This window comes from Crinia signifera, chromosome 7 (assembly GCF_055691185.1).
Source record: "Crinia signifera chromosome 7, ASM5569118v1, whole genome shotgun sequence".
In the NCBI taxonomy this organism is placed as follows: domain Eukaryota; kingdom Metazoa; phylum Chordata; class Amphibia; order Anura; family Myobatrachidae; genus Crinia; species Crinia signifera.
The window spans coordinates 132,322,728-132,342,346 of record NC_139223.1 but is presented as its reverse complement, the minus strand read 5'-3'; positions in this window follow the sequence as shown (position 1 = coordinate 132,342,346).

Below are 19,619 nucleotides of genomic sequence, written 5' to 3'. Positions count from 1 at the left end.
CGCTACAAATATGACAGCACGCTTTCCATCTTGTTATCCGTCCAGCTATCTTCTCTGTGATCAAGCGAAACTGAGCTGGGAAACATTTGCTTGACGCGATGGCCGGATGAAATTTGTGATTCATTCTTTTTTACATGTCTCCTGATTATTAGATATATGTTTTAGTTTGTCCCAGAAATAGGTAGATCAAGAGCTTTTCATAACGTTAGAAGTTTAGCTGTGAATGACACCTAAAAGGATACAGAGCGGAAGACATTTATTATTGGATTAATGGGTTACTCAGAGGATATTAAAGTCACTATTTACTCAAGTGTTGTGTTAGAACTGAGGTTATGCAGACTTGTTGCTACATTTACAAGTTATTTTTACTCCCTAGACTTGAACCTAGGTATAATTAAACTGCATTTACTGCGTTCTAAGTGAATCTGTTCTAGCTCCAGAGTAGAAGCAGCCATTTTATGAACTAGAAAACACATAGCAGTAATATCTCTCCTGTGACAACACCATAGGCATTAATGCTAACTTTTATTGTCTATGTGAAATGTTTATTTCTCTCCTCACTGTATATATAACAGAGCTGCGACCATTAGGCAAGTAGAATAAATCTGACATGGAAAGTTAGGTATCACAAAAGAATTTTCCTTCTCCTCCTTAAAAGCTAACATCTATATGTATAACGTGATAACTCATGTGAAGACTGTAACTGTGGGAATTCCAGTTATGTTTTGCCTACATTACTTTAAATGATATTTATTCTATAGAATACAGTGGTGGTTATTACCTATGGGCTGCAGCCCTCCCAGGTAAAATCCCCAACTGTCTGTGTGAATCCGTTTCCACAATTAACGGACAGGAACTAAGCAGGAGCCAGAAATCAGCAGCAGACTTCCCCAGATCATACAGAGTTGGGAGCCTCCAAACCTTCCCTGATGTACTGGAGACCAATTCACTCTATGGGGTGTACATACAATATTTTATTTATGAGATTACATATCATCGCAGCAGATTAGCCCCCTTTCCTACACTTACATGCCATCTCCCCACCCCTCCATGAAAATCCAGCCCCTACTATATCTTCAGAATGACTAAAATTCTATACTGGGCGCAGAGATTGTGTGTGTGTGTGTGTGTGTGTGTGTGTGTGTGTGTGTGTGTGTGGGAGGAAACCATTAGCAGCAGGTCTCCATCAGTACCGTACCACACTGATGTAGTGCTGAATACCCAGATGGGTATGGGTCATTAGGTCAACCACAAAAGGACAACATGGCTTAGGTCAACACATCAAAAATAGGTCTTCATGCTTAAGGTCAACATGGGTGGACGGTCGACAGTGTCTACGTCGACAGTCAAAAGGTCGACATGGGGTTTTCCCTTTTTTAGTCCCGAATGTGACATGGACACCGTATCAGAGAAATGTGACATGCGCTCGCCATGCTTCGGGCACGGTGCCTCGCTATGCTTGGCACACTATTCTATCCTCCCTCCACGCCCTAGTGGGTGGTAGGGCATGAAATACCGTCTGTCGGCACATGTCGGCTCAAAATATAAATCAAAAACCATTTGACTGTCGACCTAGACACTGCCAACTTAATGCTTGTGTCACCCTTACAACCATGCCGACATTAAGCATGTCAACCTATTTCAGGTGTGGACCTTCAGTGGTCGATCCAATGCATGTCAACCTTTTGTGTGCCGACCCAATGACCGTATACCACCCAGAAGGAAAAAACTGTTTTTTGGTATTATTTCAAACTTTTTGCTCGTTTTCTACCCTACTAGCAGTCTTGAAAAAACAGACAAAACCAGCAGAGAAATGACATAAGAAAGTGGTGATAGAAGGGTACTGAATAGCAAAGATAGAGATGGTAAGGGGGCAGATGTGTATTACATGATCGGTGTATAATAGGACGTGGTGGTATTATAGAGGAATAAAAACATCACACATCACTAGAGATAGATATAGCTTTTCCTTTAAGGACTGTAGAACACAAATGAGGATGTGTGGTGACGTCATAATGGTACTGCCTACAGTATACCAATGCTTTGCTGTTGCTGCCTCTCTCATCCACCTACTGTAGGACATGACACAGTACAACCATTGCTGTCATTACCATCCTCCATATACGTCTTCTGCAACTTGATGTTTCCTTATTTAGATTGTAAGCTTGCAGCAGGGCCCTCCTACCTCCAAGTCTGTCTGTTGTTACCCAGTTTATTGTACCACTGTCTACTATTGTAAAGCGCAACGGAATCTGCTGCGCTATATAAGAAACTGTAAATAAATAAATATATATACCTAGCCTTCTTGGGGCGAGTTCCCCACGGGAGGTAAGTATCTTGTCACAGACAAGGTGCCTAACCTGCATGTGCCTGCAGACTTGGAGCCTGACTAGCCTAAAAAAAAAAAAGACCTTGATTTTGTTTACTACCACTGGAGGTTCTAGCACAAAACCGCAGCTATGGTGACATTGTCACCCTTCGGGAATATTTGGTGCTTCTCAAAAGGGGATGAGCATCCTCTTCAAAAAATTGCGCAGCTTTGTGAGGAATGGGAATTGGGTACTATCAGGAGACGTGGACAGGAGCGATATTAATGATGTCAGCCAATGTTAGCTATTAGGGTATAATGTCTATTTCAATCTGCAATGTTCATACAGTATTTCATTAATTATGTTAATGTAACTCTGCATAGCCTCCTAATGCCCAGAGGGACGGGTAGTCCTTCAGCCACGGGTCCAGTGCCATCTTTCCCATTGGGCACGATGGGCAGTTGCCCGGGGGCCCTAGGACCTAGGGGCCCCCGGCCCAGCCCAATGGGAAAGATGGTGGCCGGGGTCCGGGAATCCGCTCACCCTCGCTGGGGGATCCGGGCAGGGGGATCAGGGCGGTGGCGGCAGAGGCGTAGCGAGGGCGGTGCCGGTGGAGCACCAGCTCCGGGCGATGGAAGCTATCCTGGCGCCGGAGCCGTCCCAGCACCGCCAGCTCGCCCGCTCCATCTCCCCCGCTAGCTCCCACCGCGGCTCGCTGTGTGCGGGAGACGTGATGCTATTTAAAATTCACGTCTCCCTCTGGACCGCCAGCCAATAGGCGCTTGCGGTCCAGCAGCCAATCAACTGGTGGCTGCTGGACCGCGAGCGCCTATTGGCTAGCGCAGTCCAGCGGGATATGTGAATCTTAAATAGCAGGCGCAGCAGCACACACTAGTGCACTGTTACAGCGGGGACTGGGAGCGCCTGGGCAGCGGACAGCTGGGGGGTCCCCACTGTCAGATGTCGCGCGCAGGGGCGATCCGCGGCACTGCTCCCCTCTCGTTACAGCCATCACAGCCGCCGCAGCTAACATCATCATCCCGCCCACCCGGCTCCCAATGTGCTGGTAAGTTGTGGCCATCAGAAGGGGGACCATGCTCGAGCTCCAGTAAAACAAACCTAAAAGAGGTCCAGACTCACCACCCTGGTGTTGGATGGTATGGGTATGTTGGGGACAGTGAAAGAGTAGGGTGTGTAATTGGGAGTGGTGTAGAGGAATAGGGAGTGAATGTGGCACAAACAGGGGGACTAGGGTGTATATGTGAGTAAAGCTTTATAGGGGGTCTGTGGGTGGAACAGGGTGTTTGTGGTGGGGATAGAGGGTTATGGGGTGTATGTTGGGGGACAGGGTGTTTGTGGTGGGGATAGAGGGACGTGGCAATGAGGTCTCTCCTCTTATATGGAATCAGTATGGGAATTCTGTAAGGGGCAGTAATATGGGCAATGTTTAAGGGGCACTACGAGGGGAATTATGTGTAAGGGACATTACGCTGTAAGCTGACTGGCTGCCGCACGGAGCCAGAGAGGTGAGGGTTGGGGAGGTGACTGTGGGCTCCTGGGCAAACTAATTTGGGGGGGTCCAGTGAACTAGGTTGCCCAGGGGCCCTTCCTAATGTTAAGACGGCCCTGCACGGGTCCCCAAAGATTTCCCCCAGAGGGGTTTTTTCTTCTCCTGAGTGCTGAAGGAGGATTTTTTGTGAGTCAGGAGGCTACCACCAGCTAGGTCCTTCTATAAAACAAGCTTGAAAAGAGCCACTGGTCAGTCTTGGTCAATCATTTTGTAATATCTGTCTGTGATATATAAATGTATCGTCTCCGTAGGTGAAGAGGCTGTCAGGTCTAGCGTGGCCAATGAGACCAGAATGGATTATGGGAAATAATACCATAGCTGGGGAGCTGAGTAAGCTATGCTATATACACTACAAAGCATGGGAAAAGGCGTACAGTTGGATGGTAATAAATATGAGGATGCTAATGGAAAAATTCTGACAGTGAATGGAGGCTGCTGATAGGTGGTCAAGAATTAGGTAGATAAAATTTTATTTGTATGTAAGAGATACATGAAAGGTAATAATAATAATAATAATGACCTTATAACTAAGTGATAAACGCTAAGTACATCTGCTGCAGCATCATCAAGAAGAGGATCCAGTGACATTTTGCACACGAAGAAAGACAAAGAAGAGAGAAAAACTAAAAAAGACAAAGAAGAAAGAAACCAAAAAATTAAAAAACTATCATTTTTAGCAAAACTGTGCCAAGACTTGATGGGATTTGTAGTATCACAACATCTGGCGAGCCACAGGTTGGCCAGGCCTGTTATATAGACTACTTAGGACATACTGAAATGGTTCCGTATGAACACAGCTAAGGTCCTAACAATACCATAGAAGAGAATGAAAGCGATGTAGGTCTGGTGTGTAGACAGGTTAATCTCTGGTTGTACATAGATAACAGCCATGGCCAGACACCCATTCTTTCTGCTTGTCACAAACTAATTGTTGTGTCTGGGTCCTGCAGTCTGAATTTACTGCCACTGGGGCAGTGCTGAGTAATACCCCTTTTACACCGCCGAAAAATCTGGGTCATCGGCGGGTCAGACCCGGATCATCGGCAGTGTAAATGGGGTATATCCGTTGTCCATTTACACGGGTCCTCTACCCAGGTCCTGACCCGCATAGGACCCGTGTAAATGCCGGTGTAAATGGTCCCGCTGCGGGTAAGGCAGGTTGGACACCTTCATGGAGGCTTTGTAGGACCTGAGTGTTGTAACGTAACAAATTAAGTGCCAGGCAGTATTTATGGACATCTCACCAAGGCTTTGTGTTGGTGGCCTAGTCCTGGTCAGAAAGGAATAATGTTTCAGTGGTTCCTCATCGGGCAAAGGGGAGTTTTGGTTTACATGTACACTGTCTGCTTCCTATTATATTATTTTTGAATTAGCTACAGCGCATGCATTGGTCACACAACCGCGACGGTTGTCAGGATCGGCAGCAGGGACCAGCAGGCAGCAGCGGAGATCCGTGGCACCAGCAGTGGAGACCAGCAGTGGTGGGAGCGGAGGGGGGGGGAAGCATTGCAGCAGCCCCCCTTCTCCACAGAGGTAAGTGCCGCCACTGAGAATAACCTATGGAAATGCTCACTAGATAAAATTAAGATTACTTATGTTAAGTGCCAAATAAAAGTGCACCTCTTCTATATAGAATTGCTGTAACTTATTTAGGGCATAGGGCCTGATTCAGACCTGTTTGCTGCCTAGTGAACAAGTAAATGCCATCTGGCTGAACTCCCGCCCCCGAGACATGAATCCCCACATTAGCATATGGATGTGTGCGCTTACACATCCACCCACATGCGACTGCACGGGAGGACAATCATTCGATGATCGCTCACCATCAAATATTTTTTTTCCCTTTGCATAAAAAATTCAGTCTACACTGACTTATTCTGGCTGGAGATGGACGAATTTGGGGTGGATGCTGATATCATGTGATGTCAGCCACCTGCCCCAAGCACCCATACAAATCTGGGCATTCCCCTGCTTCCACCCCCTGCCTGCCCCCTGCCCTCCCATACTGGAGCAAACGCATTCACTCTGGAGGTTTGCACATGCGACCATCGGGGGCGGTTCCGAATTCAGAGCTGAGCAATCAGGCCTGATTCGGCCTCATAGTCAAGTGTCCTGTTATCCTTTTTTCAAGTGCAATAAATAATCTGAGTTGGTCCTGGACCAGTGATTCGTTACCACCCCTGCAAGTGCCCCGCAGCACAGTAGAGTGCCACTGCACCAAGTTTGGGAACCATCATTACTTTTAATGCTTACACCGGAAGCTACTACTAATTACTAATTGTCTCTTCTTTTGGGGAGTGGGGGAAGATGCTCCACAGTCTTTATTTAAAAAACGTTGACAGTTAATTATAAAGGAAACATAGCCTGGAAAAGACAACTGTGACGTGTGGCATTATGGCCTCAACAGACTTCTAAGCAGCCCAAACATTTCCAAGAAAGGGTTATGCGGCATAGATTAGAAACATCATAACAGAGCGGAATCCACAGAATATACAGAAGTAATCTCTTAGGTATGTTCAGCAGTTGGCGAGTTACACAGCACAGTGAGTGGGGCTGTAATTTGTACAGGTGTTTATCATAGTGTCAGCTATTTCCCCATTCATACACTGCGTAAAATCAGCGCCTTAAGTATTTACTTGCAGCAAAGATTCATTTTTCACCTGTAATCAATTTGTGCAGTCAGGAATGTCACCTCTGACCTCCATAGCTCTTACACTTCACACCTCGTAAATGGTTCCTGTCAGGCAACTCCCCGGCCCGCGGGTGCTGCCTACAGCTCAACATCCACAGCTAATGTTCTTACAAATATCTCTTTTATTGCCTGAACCCCATCCCTCATTTTGCTGCATTTTATGGCAGAAGACACACTCCATACATGCAATGAACAAAACCCTTTAACATGCTTCTCACAAACACTTTCATATGCACATTATTGGACAGTATTACACACTTTCTATATAATTTAATCATGCTCTAAATCAGGCATGCCCAAAGTCAGGCCCGGGGGTCAATTGCGGCCCGTGCTGTCATTTCAAGTGGCCCATAGCTTCCAGCTGGAAGCGGGCAGAGCATCAGATGTGGGAAGCACAGCACAGGACACTAAAGGTGGGGCCCCGGCGAGCGCGCCTTTACCTTGCTGTCTGCTGCAGTGAGGAGGTGCTGACCACCACAGTCAGATGTGTTTGGCATCCTACCCCTGCTTCTGCAATCGTATATATCCCCCTACTCCACATTCACAGTGACAGCAGTGTTTGGGGAGGGGGCAGCAAGGGGGAAGCTTGCTCCCATAACATGCAGAGTGGAGGAGGGCAGCAGCAGTAGCCCAAGCATCTCCTGTCCTCACACAAGGGGCTGGGAAACATACAGAGAAGGGAGGGGGCAGAGTGGGGGACATACAGTGAAGGCGGGTCAGGCTGTGGGACATACAGTGAATGGAGGCACTGATGGACATTAAGAGAAGGGGGGCAGGCTGTGGGACAGAGTGAATGGGTGCAGAGTGGGGAACATACAGTGAATGTGGGACATAGAGTTAAGGGGCAGGCTGGGGGACATAGAGTGAATGGAGGCAGAGTGGGGGACCATTCTGATGTGATTAATGATTCAAAGAATGTCAGGCTGAATGGTCGGCCCCCACATTTTCACCTCCTCAAATCTGGCCCTCGTCGCAAAAAGTTTGGACACCCCTGCTCTAAATGATCGTTGTTATTATTATCTCTACGCTTTGTGAGATACAGTATGGGGTTGATTTAATATTCTAGGAGATACCGATGGACAGATTCCTAATGGTAAGTAGTTGGGGGATAGGGTTAGGCTGTGTGGGTGGGGGTGGTTAGGGACGGGTTAGGCTACGGGAAGGGTTTAGGGTCAGGCTGCCAGAGGTGGTGGTTAAGGTTAGGCAGCGGGAGTGATGGAGAAAGATGAGTGTTATAGGTAAAGGACTATTGCTCTCTGCACAATAGCTTGCAGCCATGATCTGCCCAAACCACCCCCAGATCTGCCCAGAAAATGAAATGCCCATATGAACTAAACTGTGACAACATTCTCCCCATACCATGGCCCTGTGTCAGATCCTGGAAAATTGGGATTGTTTGGATATGTGCATAGAGGAAAACAAGTTTCAGCAATATATTCTCTTGCAGAATCATGGCAACTAGCAGTTATTTACATAGCGCACATATTCCGCAGCGCTGTACAGAGTATAGTTGCCTATTGACATGGAGCTTACAATCTACAAGGTATATTCCCTAACATATGTACATACACAGACATTCTAAGGTAAATTTTTTGCTGAAAGCCAATTAACTTACCAGTATATTGTTATTTCACACCAGATATTATTAAATATAATTAAAATGATACAGTAGGTGTAGGGGCAACCCAGCTATCTGGAGCCTGTAGGGTTTCACACAATTTACATCCTTTATGGAAAATTTGCATTTTCAGTCCTCTGTATCTCAAGATAGGTTCAGCATAAGATGCTGCAGCCGACCCCGATTTTGGATCTTTATTAATTTACTGTTTTGGTTCTAATTTTGCAAAACCAACTTCACTTGTGGGAGGGGAGGTTAGGTTTAGGATACAGGGGGGACGTTACGGTTAGGCACCTTGGTGATGGTTAGGGTTAGACACCAGGATAGTAAGACATTTCACGCAATAGCTAGGGTAAAGTTTTCAGACAGGTGATATTCCATATACAGTAGCAAAGTATACACACTGTATATTCCATATACAGTAGGTCCATACACACTGGGCGACTTTGAGCTGAAAGTCGCTCAAAGCAGAATGTTTAAGCGGCTTTCAGCTCAAAGCCGCCTAGTGTTTGTGCCCCGGGGTTGAGTGGTGAGTGCTGCTGAGCTCTCCCGCATCATCGCCGGGAAAGCCATTCATCTGCTGGCTATACCAGCTGATGAGCGGCTTTGAGGACAGCTTTGCATAGCACTGCACTATACAAAGCCGCCCTCTCCCTGCTGACGCCACTGGGCAGGGGGAAAACCGCTCAGTGTGTATGCACTGAGTGGCTTTCCCCCCAGCGATGATAGCGATCATCACTGTCCATACACGCTGGGCATAGTCGCCCAGTGTGAATATCACAAACAAAGATTATTGGCAATGATCTGCGCTCACACGGACCAGCTGCTGGAGATCACACAAGAATAGGGCTACCAAACCCAAAAACACATGTATACAACAAAGGAAGTGGATCCCTTCAGCGCTGTTCACAGGATTCTTTCTGAAATATTTTTTCAATAAGCCATTCCCATCCAAGGTACTCAGGCCACCAGGAAAAGAAAGAGAAATCTCTTGGTTACTATCCGCATATAGTTATACTCCAACTAGATGGTCAAACACCACTGACACTCACCCAGACTAGCTAGGAGAGGTTCACTTCAAGGTTTCTTTTTACACGATCACCAAAACATATACTTTTGGAACTGGACTCACCTAGGGCGAATGCCCTATATGTATCCAAAGGTTTCTTTTGTTGAGAAGAAGTGGACTCTGGGACACTTGCAAGCTTTTCCACCAATTTCACTTTCAGAGACTCCAACATACTCCCTCCCTCTTGTTAGAACTCAACTTTATCTGTTGTCTATTTCACGTATTCAACCATGATTTTTGGGGGGACAAAGGGGCTAAAAGTTCGAGATTTGTTTTTCTTTACTTGCGGGCGTTTTACAACAGATCCTGACCCTACAAAGTGTAAAAAGCCGAAACTGCTATGCGACTGCTTCCACCACTAATCAGGCCCTTGATTACTTCAAGGGCCTGATTAGTGGTGGAAGCAGTCGCATAGCAGTTTCGGCTTTTTACACTTTGTAGGGTCAGGATCTGTTGTAAAACGCCCGCAAGTAAAGAAAAACAAATCTCGAACTTTTAGCCCCTTTGTCCCCCCAAAAATCATGGTTGAATACGTGAAATAGACAACAGATAAAGTTGAGTTCTAACAAGAGGGAGGGAGTATGTTGGAGTCTCTGAAAGTGAAATTGGTGGAAAAGCTTGCAAGTGTCCCAGAGTCCACTTCTTCTCAACAAAAGAAACCTTTGGATACATATAGGGCATTCGCCCTAGGTGAGTCCAGTTCCAAAAGTATATGTTTTGGTGATCGTGTAAAAAGAAACCTTGAAGTGAACCTCTCCTAGCTAGTCTGGGTGAGTGTCAGTGGTGTTTGACCATCTAGTTGGAGTATAACTATATGCGGATAGTAACCAAGAGATTTCTCTTTCTTTTCCTGGTGGCCTGAGTACCTTGGATGGGAATGGCTTATTGAAAAAATATTTCAGAAAGAATCCTGTGAACAGCGCTGAAGGGATCCACTTCCTTTGTTGTATAGTCGCCCAGTGTGTATGGACCGTAAGTTTGTATCCACAGTCTTTGCTGCTGTTATGATGTAGTAAATATATCCAATCCAAACTGGTTACAGTCATTCAGTGATTAACAGTGATGCACTTAAACTCCCTAGCTTGAAAGGCATATAAGCTTATATATTACCTTCTTCCCGGTTGATTCCACTTTGAAGCTCCGGTATAAGTCTTTGCTTTCTGTTTTTGTGGATTGACTGGGCAGTGTTTATTATCCCATTGCCCTATACAGTCTCAACTTATCTGCCAGTTATACCCCTTTTGCGGTGTAAAAGGGGTCATCTTGTGTCCATTTATACAAGACTTCTATCCAGGTCCTGACCAGGGTGGAACACAGTCAGTACGGTCAGTATGGAGGTTGGGCGGGGGCGCACACAGCCAGCTGCTGTCTGCTATACTGTGCGGACAGCAGCACGAGGGAGGGGGGGGTGCACAGAGGCTGGGGGCAGCCCAGCAGCTTACCGTGGTGCTGGGCTTGCAATAATTACATACACAATCCCTATTATTAATTAGCACCTGCATTATCAAATAATCCTATTTACATTATGTAAAGATGAAACAGCTAAAATCATTTGATTTTTGCAATCCATATCCCGAAATTCAGTTTAAAATCCAAATTCTGAACAGTGGAAAGATCCGAATCAGGGGGCCGGAAAGTGTCCGAGATTGGCAGCTGTGTGGGATGCCGACTGAACTGGGATGTTTTTTAAAGGTGGAATCCTTTAAAAGGCAAAACCATACTTTGTAAGTGATTGCCCCTTTAAAAAAACGTTGTTTGGCCGCCGAAATCAGATGCTATTTTCTGTCCCAAGGACTCAATATGGATCAGATCTTGTCGATAGACCTGGACTGGGTTTTGGTTAGTTTCGGATCCACAAAATTCAGGTGGGTTTTCATCCCTGATGAACCGAACTACACGTCACCAGTAGGGATGCCAATCCCGGGTCATTTTTACAATCTCAGGAGTCGGGATTGAAAAATGCTCAATCCCGGGATTGACATCCCTAAAGAAAAAACGCCCCCCATCCCCCACATTAACTTACTTGGGGGGAGCGGGGGAGCGGGGGAGCAGGTAGAGGCTGTGGGTGGGTCAGGTGGAGGCAGTGGGTGGGTGTTGCGCCGGGGCAGTTGAGCTTCTTAAGTGGAGCTAGGAGCGGGCTGCAAGAATATTCCGGCAGCTTCAGCGGTACAGCAGTGTGGCCTGCGCAGCCTGACCTACAGTATGACTTAATCACGCTGCGTAGGCAAGTGCTCAGACGCTGCCTGGCATTAGACTGCAGTCAGTCTAATCCCGAAATCCCAGGATTGGATACTGCATTCCTGGGATTAAAATCCTGGACATTTTGGGGCCAAATCCCATGATCCCGCCGATCCCGAGATTGGCCACCCTAGTCTCCAATAAAATTTGCTGTGCATGCAAAAAAGTATTTGCATGTGCACCCTTCATACATGCTTTGGTTGGCTGCAAAACATGCACCAGGCTAAATGAGTCCCTAGCAGTACATCAGCCCCATTGTCTGCTAAAGCCAGACTAAGTGAATCTGTCCCTAGAACTGTTTGATGCATTATATACACTGTATGCCTTTTAAGGGTCATGTTTGTTTTGCTCTCCGCTTTCCAAACATTATATGGATGGTCATAAATTCACAGAAAAACATGATTTCTTCAGGGTGTGTTGGAGGACGTGAACTTTTGAATGAATATCAGAAAATTGAGCTGAGCAAATATTAGCTAGGTAATGCTACTCTGTAAATCTAGTGTCAGCTTTGCATAGAACAAATTGTGTCACCTCATAGCACTCCAGCGTGTTTACCCTCCTCTTTATATGTATTTGCTGTAATAAAACTGCCACGACTTCAAAGAGCAGACTATATGCTGTATACTTGTATAACATATATATGGTTTTATTTATATACATAAAGCCAAGTATAAAACAACAGATAACAAAAGAGAATGCTGATTTTGTGAGCTGGGAAAATGCATAAAAATGCACAAAAAGATGCAAATGACTTAGATGTGGTTCTCAGTGATAAGTCTGCTCCCAACTCTGGAAGATACGAAAACGGCCCGAGACTCCAAGGGGTATATTCAATCCCCGCCGTTATTTCTGACGGGGGAAATAGCGGCGGGCTACTATTCAATGTGTCAGAAATTGTGCCTGCACTTTGCAGATGCTGTCTCCCTGCCCGGTCCAATTAGGTCCGCCCGTGGATTATGATCGGAGGGTGGTGGCTGCCCTCCCCCAGCTAGTCAGCGGTAATCCGCGACAGGTGCCAGCTGCCCCAGAAGCAGAATCTATATTCATTTTAAAATATGTGTTTAACAGTCACACATTTAAAAATGAATATATAATGAATAAATACTTTGGCACACATTTCAATATTAATATATAAAAAATGGCATTGAGGGGAAACGGGAGTTATCCTGTAGGTTTGCCTAGGGCGCCTAGATGCCTTGCACTGGCCCATGGAAGAACTAGTTCAATGTCCCTCTTGGCTCTGCGCAGTATTTCTAAAAAAAAACCATTATAGTTTGAAGGGGGGGTCAAAAACCCTACCATTAGCCCTGGCTATACCCAAAGGGGTAAAGGGGGGGGGGGGGGGCAGTAATTAGATGGCAGAGGGAAATCAGTTTCCCCACCTCTCCAGAACCACTTTAAGCCAGGGTTGCCAACCCTCCCGGAATGGCCGCAATTTTAGGCTTTTCGGGGGAATGGGTGGGGCTAAATATGCAAATTGTGCATAATTAACCCGCCCCCTCATCTGAGACCTGCATATTGCAGGATTTGCATTACTGAGGGCAGGGACTGATGATGTCTCCATCAGGCCACGCCCCCAGAAGTGATGCTGACAGTCTCCTCTCCGGGGTTCTCCCGGAGAGGAGACTGTAAAAGTCGGCAACTCTGCTTTAAGCCCTGTTTATATATCTCATTATACACTGTCTCCCTATTCATCAGGACATAACTACTCAGAAGAGGGGCTACAACATACCCCACCCCTTACATTGGGTAGAAGATGGTAATTACTCATCTCCATATGCAATATGATATTAACACACACAGATAATGTTGGCACAATGGTTAGCATCGCTATCTTATCCACAGGGGCCACAGGTTACACTTCATGCTGGGCACTATATATATATATATAGTAGACGCCAATTGCGTGGCACTCTGGATACTTTCTTTCATAAATAAACGGCAGACACTGTAGACAATTTCTGACTTAATTCTTCCTTAATTCCTTAATTCTTGAACCGACTAAAGTTTTAAAATTCTGCAATAATTATATAGCAACATAATTAGGAGGTGAGCTCTCCAATGGTTAATTCATAAGGATTTCAAGGGGAAAAAAGGAGGTACAGGTACATACCAGTAGCGATGTTGAAATGACCGATTGACCGGGCGCCGGGAAAAAGAAGACTTTTAAAGCGTTTAGAGAGTCTTAAATATCTAAGATTATGTACTGGAACGCACGGCTATCTCGCCGTGTGTTCCAACTGGCGGCCATGTTTTTCCTATGTGGTGGAGCGCATTTGCGTTCCACCCATTCTAATGAAACGATTGGTACTTAATCCCCATTGTTTCTTCCCAATCTAGGGAGGGTGTGTATATACCTGTCTACGGAATTGTCCGCACCTAAAACGGATCAGGGACGAAAATTACCTTCCCCCTGGTGATCTAAGTGGGCGGAAGTGTAGCCCTCCGGTTGTTATAGCAACCGTACTTATAGTGCATTCCATAGCTGCATAGTGATCTATGTGGGCGGAAGTGCCGCCCTCCGGTTGCTATGGCAACCGTATCTATAGTGCGTTCCATAGCTGTGCTAGGATATCAATGTATTGTAATTCATTTGTTGCCTAAGTGGCATATTTTTATTAAATGTATTTTATATCTTTAATTGTATCAAATTACTGTTAGCGCACCCTGAACTCTTTCACTCTCATATATATATATATATATATATATATATATATATATATATATATATACATATATATACAATCTGTCACTATGGACAATGCCTCTACTTGACTGTTTTAGAAGCTGTAGCAAATATACTCCTGGTTATTAACAGACAGATCCAAGCCGTAATGGGGCCTGTTTGTAAGCCTACAATCTGACGGAACATGGAATATGATATATGAGGTTAAGTGCATAACGGGGCAGCCAGATAGCAGTGGGAAGAAGTGCTTAGCCAGGCAGTGTTATCTGGAGAGGGGTCAGAGGGTTTCTGAATATAGAAAATGAAATATAAGTCTGAGTGGGCTGTGTATAGTGATTCCAATCAGGTAAAAGACCCTGGGGAAATTAAGATAATGGCTATGGAATCTGATATACCTTATATAGGCATACCTCCCAACTTTATCAATATCAGAATAGGGACACTCGCGCACGTCCGAAAAGGGGGCATGGTGTATGTTAACTAGGGCGCAGCTTATGAAAAGTAGGCCAGCCCCCATTTTCAGCCGCGAATAGACGCTGTGCGCATACGCACAGCGTCTAATCTGTCAGACTGGGGGGGACTCCCAACTGCCCTTGCAGCGGGACACTGCCGGCCACGGGAGGGACGCGGGAACGTCCCCAAAAACTGGGACGTTCCCGCGTTTAGCGGGACAGTTGGGAGGTATGTATAGGTATTTGAAAGCTAGGGGAAGTCTCGGGGCTATATTCACTAAATGCTGCTATACATCGATTTTGATGAATTTTTCATTGATAAAAAGTGATCTAAATAATTATGTTTTTTCCAGGGCTAAAACAAACATTTACGTACATTTAAAAATCAATATAAAAATCATCTGTTAGTACACGTTCAATTTGGATCAATTTCCAGCCATTTGAAATACATGCAAATAGATTAAAATCACCCTTTTGTTAATATATCCCTCGGTGTACAGGGGAAACCTCTAGAATGGGATCAGACTGAAAGAAAGGCCTGTAATCGGGAGTGTGGATAACAGGCATAGTTCTTGGGCAGAGACTGATGGGTCAAGTTGGGAGATACTTTGAGGGAAAGCTGTATACTAATGCCATTTTATTATTACATTTTTTAGAACTATGGAAAATATAAAGAGAGCGCTAATACGATCCACCACCTGATAGATTTATTTCGATTTTTCAAGAACAATAAACTATGTACAATTCCAGATAAAATGAATTAATCTTTTATTAAAAATCTTTAAATGAAGGATAGCAGGGTTATTGGGCACTTGTATTTTTTCAAATAATTCCTCACTGTTGGAATACAGGAAATAAGATTTTCTATTTATAAATAGTTCCTGTAATTGGCAGCACTGAACCTCTACTGTAAGCATATACAGGTCATAGTACCTATGTTACCACATTCACAGCTGAACGGAATGTGGAAATTCACTAAATACAAATTCTGTTTCATGTCCTGAGCAAGGAAATGCTGATAGGATTATAGGGCTGGAATTACAGACAGTTTGGTGCTAATCTGGTTACTATATAACTTTGTACAAATTGCCATTCTGCAAAACTTAACCTGGTTTATGCTGTAATAATAAACAGACAAGCAGGAAAGAAAGAAATGTATCAGTGCCCTTTGTGAGAGAGTTGTTGTTGTTACTACTGTGTTAATGTGCATACACACTGGGTGATTTTACCCAGCGTGTATGGACAGCGAAGATGGGGAAAATCGCTGGGCAGAAAATTGCTCAGTGCATACACACTGGCCCTTATTCAGATCTGATCGCAGTACAAATTTGTTCTCAAAATGGGAAAAACCATGTGCACTGCAGGTGCAACATGTAGAGAGAGTTACATTAGGGTGGGGTGTGTTAAACTGAAATCTAAATTGCAGTGTAAGAATAATGCAGCCAGTATTTACCCTGCACAGAAACAAAATAACTCACCCAAATCTAACTCTCTCTATACATGTTACATCTGACCCCCCCCCCCCCCCCCCCTGAAGCGCACATGGTTTTGCCTATTTTGAGAACAAATTTGTACTGCAATCAGATTTGAATAGGGTCCACTGAGCGATTATTGCCCGTCCAAGCGATTTTCTCAGGGTTGGAAGGATTTACAGAGTAGGACGCTATGAAAAGCCAGCCATCCTGTTGCTCATCTGCTGGTAATACCAACAGATGAGCGGCAGCAGCCGGCAACGATGCGGTAGTGTACATCAGCGCTCATAAACGGGCCATACACACTGGGGGGCTTTTGAGCTGAAAGCAGCTGAATTGGTAAAATCACCTAGTGTGTATGGGCCTTTATAAAAATGCCAGACTCAGTCCTGTGTTTGTCAATGACTAACAACTGTACTGTGGTGTAAATGTAACAATGCTGCCTCTGTTGTTTCAGTCAAAGGGGTTTATTTAATACGATGGGAGTTCTATTGCAGATGGGATGTTGCCCGTGGTAACCAATCAGAATCTATTTCTTATTTAGCACCGCACCTTCTAGAAGATAATGGATAGAATCCGATACATGGACAGCTCGCACATGCGGTAGGACTGTGAATTTGCAGCCCTGATTCAGGCCCATGGACACTTTAACAACTCACGATGAATATTTATTCTCTCGCTCTACTGTCCACTGGTCTACATACAGCACACTAAAGTTTCTAAACATGAAAAGAGGTGATGTCGGCCATGGCTACCAATCAGATTCTGTCTATCATTTTCTAGGACGCAATTGAGTAATGAAAGACAGAATCTGATTGGATGCCATGGACAACACCACCACTTTTCATTTTTAGAAGTTCTAGTAAACATACCACTAGGGGTTTAGTTATTTATTTGCAATATATGATATAGAGGGTGCTTCTTATTACATACTTTACTTGGTGCGCAGAGAAGAGACGTCACAGTAAATGCATAATAGGCCTGCCAAAGGTGTCCAACCAATCAGATTGTACTGGTCAGCCTTGTAGTGTTTAAAAAATTAAATAGTTTCTACAGTTGCATATTTATCTTTTGAAGCTACTCTTGCTGTATATATATACTGTATATATATATATATATATATATATATATATATATATATATATATATGTGTATATATAATATAAGCACATCATATTTTATAAAAGGATGCTAATTGTATTGGGTGAAAGCACTTGGCCAGGCAAGACTTCGGATCCCATAGAACTACAGGTAGGCTAAGTACAGAACACAGCATGAATAGAACACAGATGGAAAAGATGCTTTTGTGAAGTTACTTTTAGTTATAAAGAAAAAAAGGATCGATAACATGAGCGGAAAATCTGATTACATCGGCATGTTAATCTAATCTGAAAATAAGGATATCCCCCCCCTGAAACACAGGACGGGCTGTTCCTGCTCCAGTTGTCATGGGTAACCCTTCTGAAAAGGATTCATGCTCTCTCTTTCCAAGCCTTTTACCAAAGGCTTAAATTTCCTCCGTGCCTCAGCCTTGGATAATTGCAGTTTTGTTGTAAACTTTAAATCCAATAAGGGCTTTGAAGAAAGCCTAAAATAATTAATCAGTATAAATCTATTTTCATTGGTAATTTGCCTTCAATTTCACGGTGTACATTTGATCTCAAGAAGTTTAAATAAAAGTAAAATACACTGGCAGTTGGTAGATGTTGCACTTTCAGGCCCTCCTGTGTTGTCTAAGGACAGATAATCTTGTGTCTTATTTCCAAAAACAAGGTAATGTTATAAATGAGTATTTAGTGTGTAGTTCATTTCTATAGCACTACCAATGTATCCAGAGATTTCCACTTCCTAGACAAAGAATTACTTAAAAATAAAATAAATAAGAGAACTTATAAGAGTAACATCAGGAAATCGGTGTTTGCGGAACTGCAGAGATCTGAATGGAACTTGCTTGGTGACTTTGCACTAGGAAAACATTCCAAAGTGTTGCAGGGGGCACAGAGAGCAGTTGGATGGCTACGGTAGTGGATTGTGATGGGATTGGCACTAAATCCCGGCAGTCGGAATCCCGGCGTTCAAAATACTGACGTCGGAATCCCGACAAGGGGGGGGGACGTGGATCGCTCGCCACGCAGCAGGCCCAGTGCCTCGCTACGCTTGGCACACTCATTTATTCTCCCTCTATGGGTGTCGTGGACACCCATAGAGGGAGAACATGTCGGGATTTCGGTGGTCGGGATTCCGGCGTCGGGATTTTGACCGCCGGGATTGTAACTGCATCCCATTGTGATGGGGGCAGACTGGTTACCACCTACAGTTCCATCCTTATCTGAGCGATATTATAGATCAATTGCTATAATATTACAGGGATGTAAGATAAAGGTTGGGGCTTCAGCTGTCTACAACAGGGCTGGCCAACCATTCAGAGACAAAGAGGCCAACAAATGTGTTTAGGGATGCCGAAGAGCCAACATCATTCACATACATACATTTATACACCGCCAACGTCATACATACATACATACATACATACATACTGTATATTTACAGGAGTCTTGAGGACCGGCACTTAGAACATCTGAATGAATAACAATGAGGTGCCTTCCACAAAATTGGATATACATACGATTTTCAAATGAATGAAGACAGGAGGCGGCAGTACCGGTGAAAGCTGTATTAACTCATAATAGTGCAAAAAAGTCAGTGTATATTGTCAACAGTTTCGGAGCTGGCGCTGCTTCCTCAGGACAACTGACAGCATAACTTAAATCAACAAGTGAAGTGCAGAAGAAAAAAACGAAAAAAAAAAACACATATATTTATACACCGCCACCCTCATACATACATACATTTATACACCGCCACCCCCATACATACATACATACATTTATACACCGCCACCCTCATACATACATATATTTATACATTGCCACCCTCATACATACATTTATACACCACCACCCTCATACGTACATACATAGATTTATACACCGCCACCCTCATACATACATTTATACACCGCCACCCTCATACATACATACATTTATACACCGCCACCCTCATACATACATTTATACACCGCCACCCTCATACATACATACATTTATACACCACCACCCTCATACGTACATACATACATTTATACACCGCCACCCTCATACATACATACATTTATACACCGCCACCCTCATACATACATTTATACACCACCACCCTCATACGTACATACATACATTTATACACCGCCACCCTCATACATACATACATTTATACACCGCCACCCTCATACATACATACATTTATACACCACCACCCTCATACGTACATACATACATTTATACACCGCCACCCTCATACGTACATACATACATTTATACACCGCCACCCTCATACATACATTTATACACAGCCACCCTCATACACATATATCCATGCATGCACTGTCTCTCTCATATACATCCCCCATCCCCTATCCCCCCCTCCCCTGCTCCTTACATGTATTCAAATTCTCCC